Source organism: Narcine bancroftii, chromosome 11 (assembly GCF_036971445.1).
Source record: "Narcine bancroftii isolate sNarBan1 chromosome 11, sNarBan1.hap1, whole genome shotgun sequence".
In the NCBI taxonomy this organism is placed as follows: domain Eukaryota; kingdom Metazoa; phylum Chordata; class Chondrichthyes; order Torpediniformes; family Narcinidae; genus Narcine; species Narcine bancroftii.
Genome location: NC_091479.1, coordinates 48212181 through 48221371, shown reverse-complemented (window position 1 = coordinate 48221371; position 9191 = coordinate 48212181). Strand labels below are relative to the sequence as shown.

General features: G+C 52.4%; 1 long non-coding RNA gene across 2 annotated transcripts; it reads right to left on the bottom strand.

Annotated features, from left to right (window-relative positions):
• Nucleotides 1–945: 945 nt before the first annotated feature.
• Nucleotides 946–6860, bottom strand: LOC138745345 (uncharacterized). Of its 2 annotated transcripts, XR_011346198.1 has the most exons (4): nucleotides 6772–6860; nucleotides 5451–5640; nucleotides 4761–4841; nucleotides 946–1413 (listed from the first exon to the last, which is right to left on the bottom strand). It is a non-coding gene; the product is annotated as an uncharacterized lncRNA (long non-coding RNA). The 2 variants fall into 2 exon arrangements; XR_011346197.1 differs by lacking the exon at nucleotides 6772–6860 and having other exon boundaries at nucleotides 5451–6397.
• Between the last annotated feature and the right edge of the window lie 2331 nt (nucleotides 6861–9191).

The following is a 9191-nucleotide window of genomic DNA, read 5'->3' as shown; positions in this document are numbered from 1 at the left end:
GGCACTTCCTGAAACAGAGGCTCTGAAACCACAGGGAGGTTCTGGACGGAAAGAGGCCCAGCTTCTTCTGGAAGGAGGAGAGGAGAGGCAGGGGAAATGCGGGGGATGGGAAGGGGAGGGGAGGGGATAGGGATGCCATCCACCGTTCATCTCCCCTTTCCTCTACCCCGTTCCCCTCCCCTTTCCACTGCCCGTTCCCCTCCCACATCCCCTCCCCACTTCCCTTCCCCAGTTCCCGTCCCCTGCTCGCCTCCCCATTCCCCTCCCCCTTCCCTTCCTCCTACTCCTAACCCTAAGCCCTAACAAAATCCTAAACCTAACCTTAACACTACTGATACCCCCTACCACCACTCCACGTCCCCTAACTCTACCCCCACCCCGTCCACGTCCCCTAACTTTATCCCTACACCTATGCCGCCCCCTAACCCCAACCCTAATGCTACCCACCATCCCCTAACCCCAAACCTCACTCCTCCTCTACCCCCCTGCTCCTACCCCCTTCCCCTATACCTAAAACAAGCCCACTTCCCCGAACTATAAACATAACCATAAACCAAGATATAGCCCTACCCCATGTCTCCTAACACTAACCCTAATGCTACCTCTACACTGCTCGTAACCCTAACCCTAACTCTACCCAACTTCCCCAACCCTAAACTAAACCCTACCCCTATCCCTTACAACCTACCCCCTTCCCCTAACCCTACCTCCTACCCCTTCCCCATACCCACACCGCCTACAACTACCCTCTACCCTATACCTTACAACTTACCCCCTTCCCCTAACCCTACCTCCTACCCCTTCCCCATACCCGCACCTCCTACCACTACCCCTACCCTATCCCTTACAACCTACCCACTTCCCCTAACCCTACCTCCTACCCCTTCCCCATACCTGCACCCCCTACCACTACCCCCTACCCTACCCCTTACCACAACCCCTACCCTTACCCCCTTCCACTACCCCCTTTCTCCTACCCCCTTCCCCTCCCCCTCCTTCCCCTAGGTTAGGGGTAGGAAGGGGAAAGGGAAGGGGGAGGGGAAGGGGAGGAGGAGAAGGGGAGGGGAAAGGGGAGGGTTAGGGGAGGGGAAGGGGGAGGGGAAGGGGAAGGGGTAAGGGGAAGGGAAGGGGAGAGGGGAAGGGGGAGGTGAAGGGTGGAGGGCTGGGGTTAGGGCATAGGTGTGAGGGCAGGGGAAGGGGAAGGTGAGCGGGAGGGGGTTGGGATGGAGGAGGGGTAGAGGAGAAGAGGGGAAGTGGGTGAAGGGACATGGAAAAGGCAGGGAATGGGGTTGGCAGGGCCAGAGGGAGAAGAAGGGGAGGGATTCAGGCCATCATGATGTTGTCCGTCCTCTGTTCAGCTGGGATGCGAGGTTCTTCTGGACTCGTGTCTTGTCTCTGAGATCGCTCCGTCTCCTGGGAAGAGAAATACGAGTGATAGAGATGCTGTCTCTGAGGCCTGATCACAATGACTTTGGAGGGTCCCAACTCTTCCCCCATCATCCCCACTACCCCTGAACACTGGAGCCTTTCCCCTTCCTCTGCTTTAGCTGAGGAAGTGTGTTTTGGCGAAAACCATGATCTCTCTCTGCAGAGCTCAGAGCAACGTGTGTCCATCAGGCAATACCCTGGTTCTCCACAATATGGCAGCAAGATGCTAGACAATCATGGATGGATCAGTCAAGACCATTCAGCTGATCCATCTGAACCTACCCCACGACAATGTTACCCTCCCCTCCATCACACCAGTACCTTCCATTTTTCTTTAATTCCTGTCCATATTAAAATCCTTTTCATGCCTTTTTTGGACCAGCCTCCGCTACTACCCCGGCAATGCATTCCACCCACCCACTACATTCTGTGTGAATAAAATGTACCCCTCACGTCTTGCCTAAATTTCCCTCAGCTCACCTTATTTAGACGTCCTCTGGTATTCTCGCCCAAGGAATGCACACAATATTCCAAGTGTGGTCTGACTAGAATTTTATACATCTGCAACGTTACCTCTCGGTTTTTGAACTCAATCCCCTGACTCCTGAAGGCCAGCACACAATACACCATCTTAAACTCCCTCTCAATTTGCACAGCAACCTTGAGCGATTTATGGAGCAGGATCTAAATATTTCTCTGTCCTGCACACTGTTCATAATCCTGCCATTAACCAAGTGCTCTGCCCACACATTCTTGTAATCCGCATTCAATAAAGATATTGGTCTATGTGAAGCTACTTTTAATGGGTCTCCAACCTACTTTGGAATAACTGTTATTCGTGCCCTTGAAAATGACTGGAAATAAACCTGGACCAGTTGCTTATTTAAGTACATCTGATTTACAGGATTGAACTCCATCTGTCACTTCTCTGCAAACTGGATGACCTATGACAACCTTCTACACTGTCTACAACATCTCTACCTCTGTGTCATCCCCTGACGTACCCACCCTTCCACTTCCATCATGATTCATAAAAATCACAAAGAGCAGGGGTCCCAGAGCAGATCCCTTTGGAGAGCCACTAGTCATTGTTCCATCTACTACTACCTTCTGTTTTCTGCAGACAAGCCAATTCTGAATCCACACAGCCAAGGCTCAATGGATCCCATGCCTCCGGACATTCTGAATGAGGCCACCGTGGGAACCTTGTCAAGCACCTTACTAAAATCCTCGTGCAGCACATACAGACCTTGACCATCATCTATTTCCTTTGACACCTCCTCGAAAAGCGCTAATTGACTCGTGAAGCAGGACCTGCTCCTCACAAAACTATCCATGAATTTGCCCAGCATGTTTGGGCATTGCCCTCGGCCCCAGCATCTGCAGACTTCCTGGCCAGTCCCTCCCTTACCCCTTCCCAGAGCTTCCGCATCCATTAGAACATCAAGCATTGCTGCCCAGTACAGGCCCTTTGGCCCATAAAGGCTGTACTGACCTTTGTAAATGTTCTCCACAACCTTTATTTGTACCACACCCATAGGAACATAGGAAGTGCGAACAGGAGTAGGATAAAAATGGCCTATCGAGCTTGCTCCGCCATTCAATACGATCATGGCTGATCTAATTTATGATCTAACTCGACCTACCCTGCCTTCTCACCATATCCCCAAATTCCTCTATCATGTAAAAATTCTGTTCCCTTACATCCACATGCTCGTTTCAGAGACTTTTATATGTACCTATTCTACAAACCACTACCACTTTCTCCGGTGACGCATTCAAAGCTCTCACAACTCTCTGCATAAAAAAAATCTCCCCTCACCTGAAGCGGATGCTCTCTGAGATTTGCACCTGACACTTTAGGAAAGTTTTCTGGGTGTTCATTCCATCTAAGCCCCCCACAATCTTATTTAGAATAAGTTATTAAGCTGTGGAAGGGGCAAGTTGGGAGAGGGAGGAGGGGAGAGAGCTGGTGGGGGAGGGGTGAGAGCTGGTGGGGAGGGGACAAGGCCGTGTTGGGGAGAGGGATCAGAACCGTGTTGAAGTGGTGAACGGGCAGACACGGGTGGATCTACCTGCCGAAATAAAGGAGCAATATGAAGGCCATCTCGGGATCTACCAGCATCTTCTGGGGCTTGATGTCTCAATGGAAAACCCCCTGAGGATGGAAGTAGGCCATGCTCTGCTACAGTTGGTACATGAACATCTGGCAACACAACGATATAACATGACCCACTCTGCCTCCACACTGGCCGGTTCTGGATCCTGAGGGTAAGGGGAGGTGGGTGAAGGGCCCCTCCCTGCCAATCAACATCCATCCTCATCATCCTCTCCACCCCTCTCCCCTCACTACCCTTTCTCTCCTCACCAATACCCATTGAGACCCTCATGCACCCTTCATCGATATCCAGTCCCCAGCAAGACTTAGCCAGTAAACTCCTTCATATCCTCCAACCCCACCATCCAAGCTTGCCCCAGTGGACAACTTGACCACCCAGACCCACAACCACCTTGATGTAGATCATGGGAATGGGCTGCTTGGCCTTGTTGAAGTGCTGGGCCATGCAGTGAACTGTCTCGGGAACATAGTCCAGACCCAGATTCAAATAAACCTCCTCTTTCTCTTGGACACAATACAAACATGTCAGCTGGATTTACCCTCCAACACCCAGTGCCTCTCCCAACTGGAGTGCCAGCCCCTCCTGCTCTCTGTAGGCCTGATGCACCCACTGCTCAACACAACATTGCATGAATCCAAGGGCTCAGCGAGCAGAGCGTCAACAGGCCATAGTGGACCCGTCCGCTGCCCCATCATTCGGCTTCTGGTGAGACTGCACAAAATGTCCAGCTCTGACCGCCCTCCCTCTTGAGCCAAGGATCCACCGGGAGAGAAAAACCATTGACGTTTTGAGATGAGATATTTTTGCAGCCGTGTGTTGGCTGGGGTCGAATATGTGGAGGCTGAGTTGTTGGGACGATTCAGAGCAGGTGTTGATTTGGAAGGGCACCAAAAGGTTCTGCGGAAGTGAGTTATGGGGGAAAATACATTCGTGAAATGAATTGGGGAAACAGACTGGAGGGGTTGAGTGGCCGAATTTGGCGACCTTGTCTTGTGGTCTTGGCTGCTGCTGTCTGGAGTTGAAATGGCAAGAGGTCATGAGTTAATGGGTGAGGAGCAGGGCAGCCAGCGTCAAGGAGTCGGCACTGGTCAGAGGGGCAGGATGGAGGCAACAGAGAGGCTGCAGCGAGACAGATCGATTGAAGGAATGGGGAAGGTAGCAGCAAATGATATGCATCAGAGTGAGGGTGGGGTGGGTGCAGGTGGATCTTACCTTGACTACAGAGGAGTAGAAGTTGAGAAGAGGGACGATGATGGTGTGATCCAACTTTCGCACGATCTGCAGTTTGCGGTTCTATGGCGAGAGAGGAACATCAGCAAGGCTGGGCGATGGATCGGGGCCCTGAGGGGCAACTTGTCCAAGTTGAGGGGGGAGGCGGGGAGGAGATTCGTCAAGAGGTCAGAGGTGGGGAACTCCTAGGGAGGCCGAAGTGGGGGACTTTTCGAGAGTCAGTGGGGGGGACGTTTCGTGTCGCTGGAGTGGGGACTCGTCAGGGGGTTCAATGAAGTATCATTTCAGTTTTTATGATTGTTTTCCCAGCTTCTACAAAACAATTAATTTGCATAAAATCTCTGCTATTTGCCAGGTGTGTGTGTGTGTGTGTGTGTGTGTGTGTGTGTGTGTGTGTGTGTGTGTGTGTGTGGGGTGGGGGGTTGTGTGTGGGGAGGGGGGGGCTGTTGTGGGTTTGTGTGACTTTCTCTGTTTCCAAACCCCATGGCTGCCTTGGTCTCTGTCAGATGCTCCTCTTTCCACCCACCCTTCAAAAATGTGTTTGGGGTGTTTGTCAATTGGGTATAATTGCGTGAAACGAGCTCATGTGTCGCAAGGGCCTGTGAACGTGCTGTAGGCCTGAAGTTAAATATCAGGGTGTTCCATTTCCACACAACTGCTCCTCCCCCTCACCTTGAATCTCTTGTCTTGCAAGATCTTCTTGATGGCAATCAGCTCTCCGGAGTCCACCAGCCTTGCCTGGTACACCACACCGAAAGATCCATTGTCGATGATTTTAACATTTGTGCAGGACACCACCTTGGGGACGTTGGGTCCATGACCCGGTGTGGCCACCTCTGTTGTGACCTTATTGCCATGTCCTCTGGGGCAGAAGCAGCAGAATTTACACACCCAGAGGGTACACAACAGGTCATTTATCCCAACCCAGCCTTGTTGTCCAAGTTAGTCTCTACCCCTCCCTCTAACTCCCTTCCAAGGGTCACCTAAATGTCAGAATTGATCCTCTGGTGGTTCGTTCCAGCCTCTCAGTAGAAATATTGCCACCCCAGGTCCCTCTTTGATCACTCTCCTCAGACTGAGGCCAGTTCCGCAGCCGTTCACTTTGTCTACAACCCTCCCTCCATGAGAGGATCGGGTCATCTTGACCTTCAGCGCGTCCCGGGGAGATGAACCACTCTGAACCCTACCACGGGTTTAGCAGAAGCCCTCCACATTCCCAGAAGCTCAGCAACACCGTGATCATCCATGATGCAAGCGAGACCTCGTCGCCTGAGGGAGCAGGTGGTGTGGAGAGAGCCCCACTCTTCACCGCTCAACTCTGCAAGGTCCGCCGCAGCAGAAACACTTTCTAGCACCTTGATCCAGGTCCACTGGGGGAAAGAATCCTATCCCGGTTGGGGGGGGGGGTGTGGGGGTGTATGCAAGGGTGGAAGGCATTTTGTAACCTGGGGGGGGGTGTGGGGGCGGGTGGAGGAGCGGTCCTGTCTCTCAGTGGACAGATCCCATTCCAGGTGGAGGGGAAGCTCTGTCCCATTTCTGTTGAAAGGTCTACCTTCCATCCCCCTCGCAACGTCTCTTCTCCCTCAGACACCTCACACTCTCCCCTGCCCCGATTCCTCTACCACTCTCACATCCCCCACCCAACACCACCCCCATGGTTTCCCCAGTGCCTTCCGTCCCCTCGCACCCCATCCCCCCAGCTCAACCCTATGTCCCCTACCTCTGATCCAATCTCCCTTGACATTAGCCTGTGGTGCAACCCCGTTCCTTCGTTCTCCCCTCCACTCCTACAGACCCCATCCCTGTATCCCCTCACATGCCATTGTTCTCCCCTTCCCACTCCCCTCCAGCTGCCTCATAAAGTGCCCTGCACTCAGGATGGGGAGAGAGGATTAAATGCAGCCTCCATTCTCTCCGCCCACACTGGGTGAAGGATGGTGCCAGAGGAGTCTCTGTCCCAGTAGGGGAGCCTGTAACAGGCTCTTTATCTCACCCATGGGTGCAGGGTGCTTCCAAACACAACCCTGTTGATCAGAGGGTCCCTGGGATGATACAGCGTCCTACTCCGACATGGGGGCCAGAATCCCCTTCCAGGAGAGGCATCTTTCTCGTGTTGCTGTGCCATGGCACGACTCAGCTATGGCTGCCCCATGCAGTGACATCATCACCCCCTCTGTGTCATCATCTCCCCCCTCTGTGACACCTCCCCTCTCTGTGACACCACTAGTGTAATGGGCAGTGACATCCAACCATTTAAATCCTCCTCAATTTCCCCAAGCAAGGGGAGAATAATTCAGCTGGTCTAAATTACTCGTTGTTATCTATTCTAACTCCTAGATATTTGATCCCATTTTGCCGCCACATTTGTTGACTATTTTCTTGACATTGGCTCTAATCCCCCTTCCTAAGTGACATGATTTTGCACATATCCCAAAAGAACTTATACCCAGAGATCTCCCCATAGTCCTCCAGGGTGGAGCACAACTTGGGCAATGAGTGTGTCGGGTCTGTCAGATATATCAGAACAACTTCTGCAAATAAATTGATTTCATGCTCTTCCTGGCCCGTTCTGAAACCTTTAATGCCTGAATCCTGGCAAATGGCCTCGGCTAATCGCTCCATGGCCAGTACAAACTCACTCACTGGGGGTGTGGGGGGGGAGTCAGACCTTGATAGGCATGCCTGTTGGCTACCTCTGTCCCTCTCATCTCGACATCAGTGGCTCAGGTTGAGGGAGTCTGTGCTGCCTCCTGCAGTGCACAGCAGCGATGCTGGACCACCTTTATCTCCTTATTTTCCTGGGCCCTCTCCAAATCTTTCCTTTCTATGATCTCACATTGGTTTCTCAGGAGAAACACTGGCAGCCAAAAGGCACCCTCTGATTCCCCTTAGATTTTGGGAACCCCGACTTCTTGAAGTGGGACAACACGTGGTGACCTATTTTCTCAAGATGTGGATCCAGGAGCTTGGACCAGTCTACCAGTTTGCCATAGTCCGCCAGCATGCTTGCCAAGCTCCCCAACCCTGCACTCTCGTCAGTCCACCACCAGATCTTGTTCTCCCTGCCTGCACTAGATATCCTGCCCCGTTTCCAAAGCATCTCCACTGCAGTTGTGTTCAGTCGGAACTCGAAGGAGCCTGCTCACTGCACCAATTATTATGTGTGTGAAACTGATTCGAGGGTTCCCAAGGGTGGCGAATTTGAACACAGTTGTCTTTTATTGACACATGTAGTGAAGTTGCATGAGGAGTAAAAGACACACACAGACACAAACTCGCCTGATTAATCGATACACTTGCAACCACTCGTGGATAGAAGACTTGACAATCAACTTGTCACATACGATGCCTTGAACAGGTCATTCATTCACTCATTGATCTTGGATGCCTGTGGGTGGTAGGGGATATGCAGGTGGCCCCAAATACTTGGCATCACCACCCATTGCTGGTGGACGTTACCCGATAGGGTATTCCACATATGGAGCACGCTTAAAATGGTGCTTGGTCGGCCCGCTGGCAGGAAATCTTAGTATGTGCTGTCCATCGTGAGAACATATCACTTTTTATTTTGGCAGGGGAGAGGCCTGATATGGTCAATTTATCAGACTTGGCCAGCTCCCGAACCCCGGCAAATGTGGCCCTTGGTTTTAATTGCTGACAAATAGGGCATTTGGCCATCACAGTTCTTGCAACATCATGAGACCCCCAGATCCTCTGTCCATCATAGTTCCCCCATATGCCCACATTTATGATGCACCAATGCTGCCAAGGCTCCGGGGTCACTCTGCTTGGGGAAAATAGTGGCAGAGCATATTTGAGCAGCTCAGTCCACAGTGGCATCGCGTCAGCTTCAGCGGTTTTCCTGGAGGTGTGTCCATCCACGTGGTGGACCCTGATTTTTCTTTTGTTGTTCCACCTCTCAGAAGATCTGCCAGTGCTGTTGTCCTCAGAGCAGGCAGCCATGGATCTGCCTCCCTGTCTCCTGCCGCCGACCCATCCACACTGACGTGCTATTTGGCACAGCCCAGAAAACCTGTGGCACTAATCGGAAAAGAGGCTCCTGGGCCCACCTGGTTGTCCCTTTTCGGATCAGTGCCACAGCTACCAGCTTGGATAGTTGGCTCTCCCCTCCACCACACCCTCTTGTGTCAGTACTTTATCTGTGGTGGGCTGGAGCGCTGCCACCTTACTCCATTGTTTTTCGCACCTCCGCCAGCCGGAGCCGTCAGTAAACCAAGCTTTTTCCCTGCTGTCCAGCATCGAGGGTGTTGAACGGTTTGCCCCAGGCCATGGTGCCAAGCTCTTCTCGGGGTCATTCAGGTGGGAGGCTGTCACTTTCGGGCAGGACATGATCTGTTCTTGCAAGTTGCTCAGCCCTTCGGGCCCGGCCTCTCTGCGGTCTGCCATGTACCA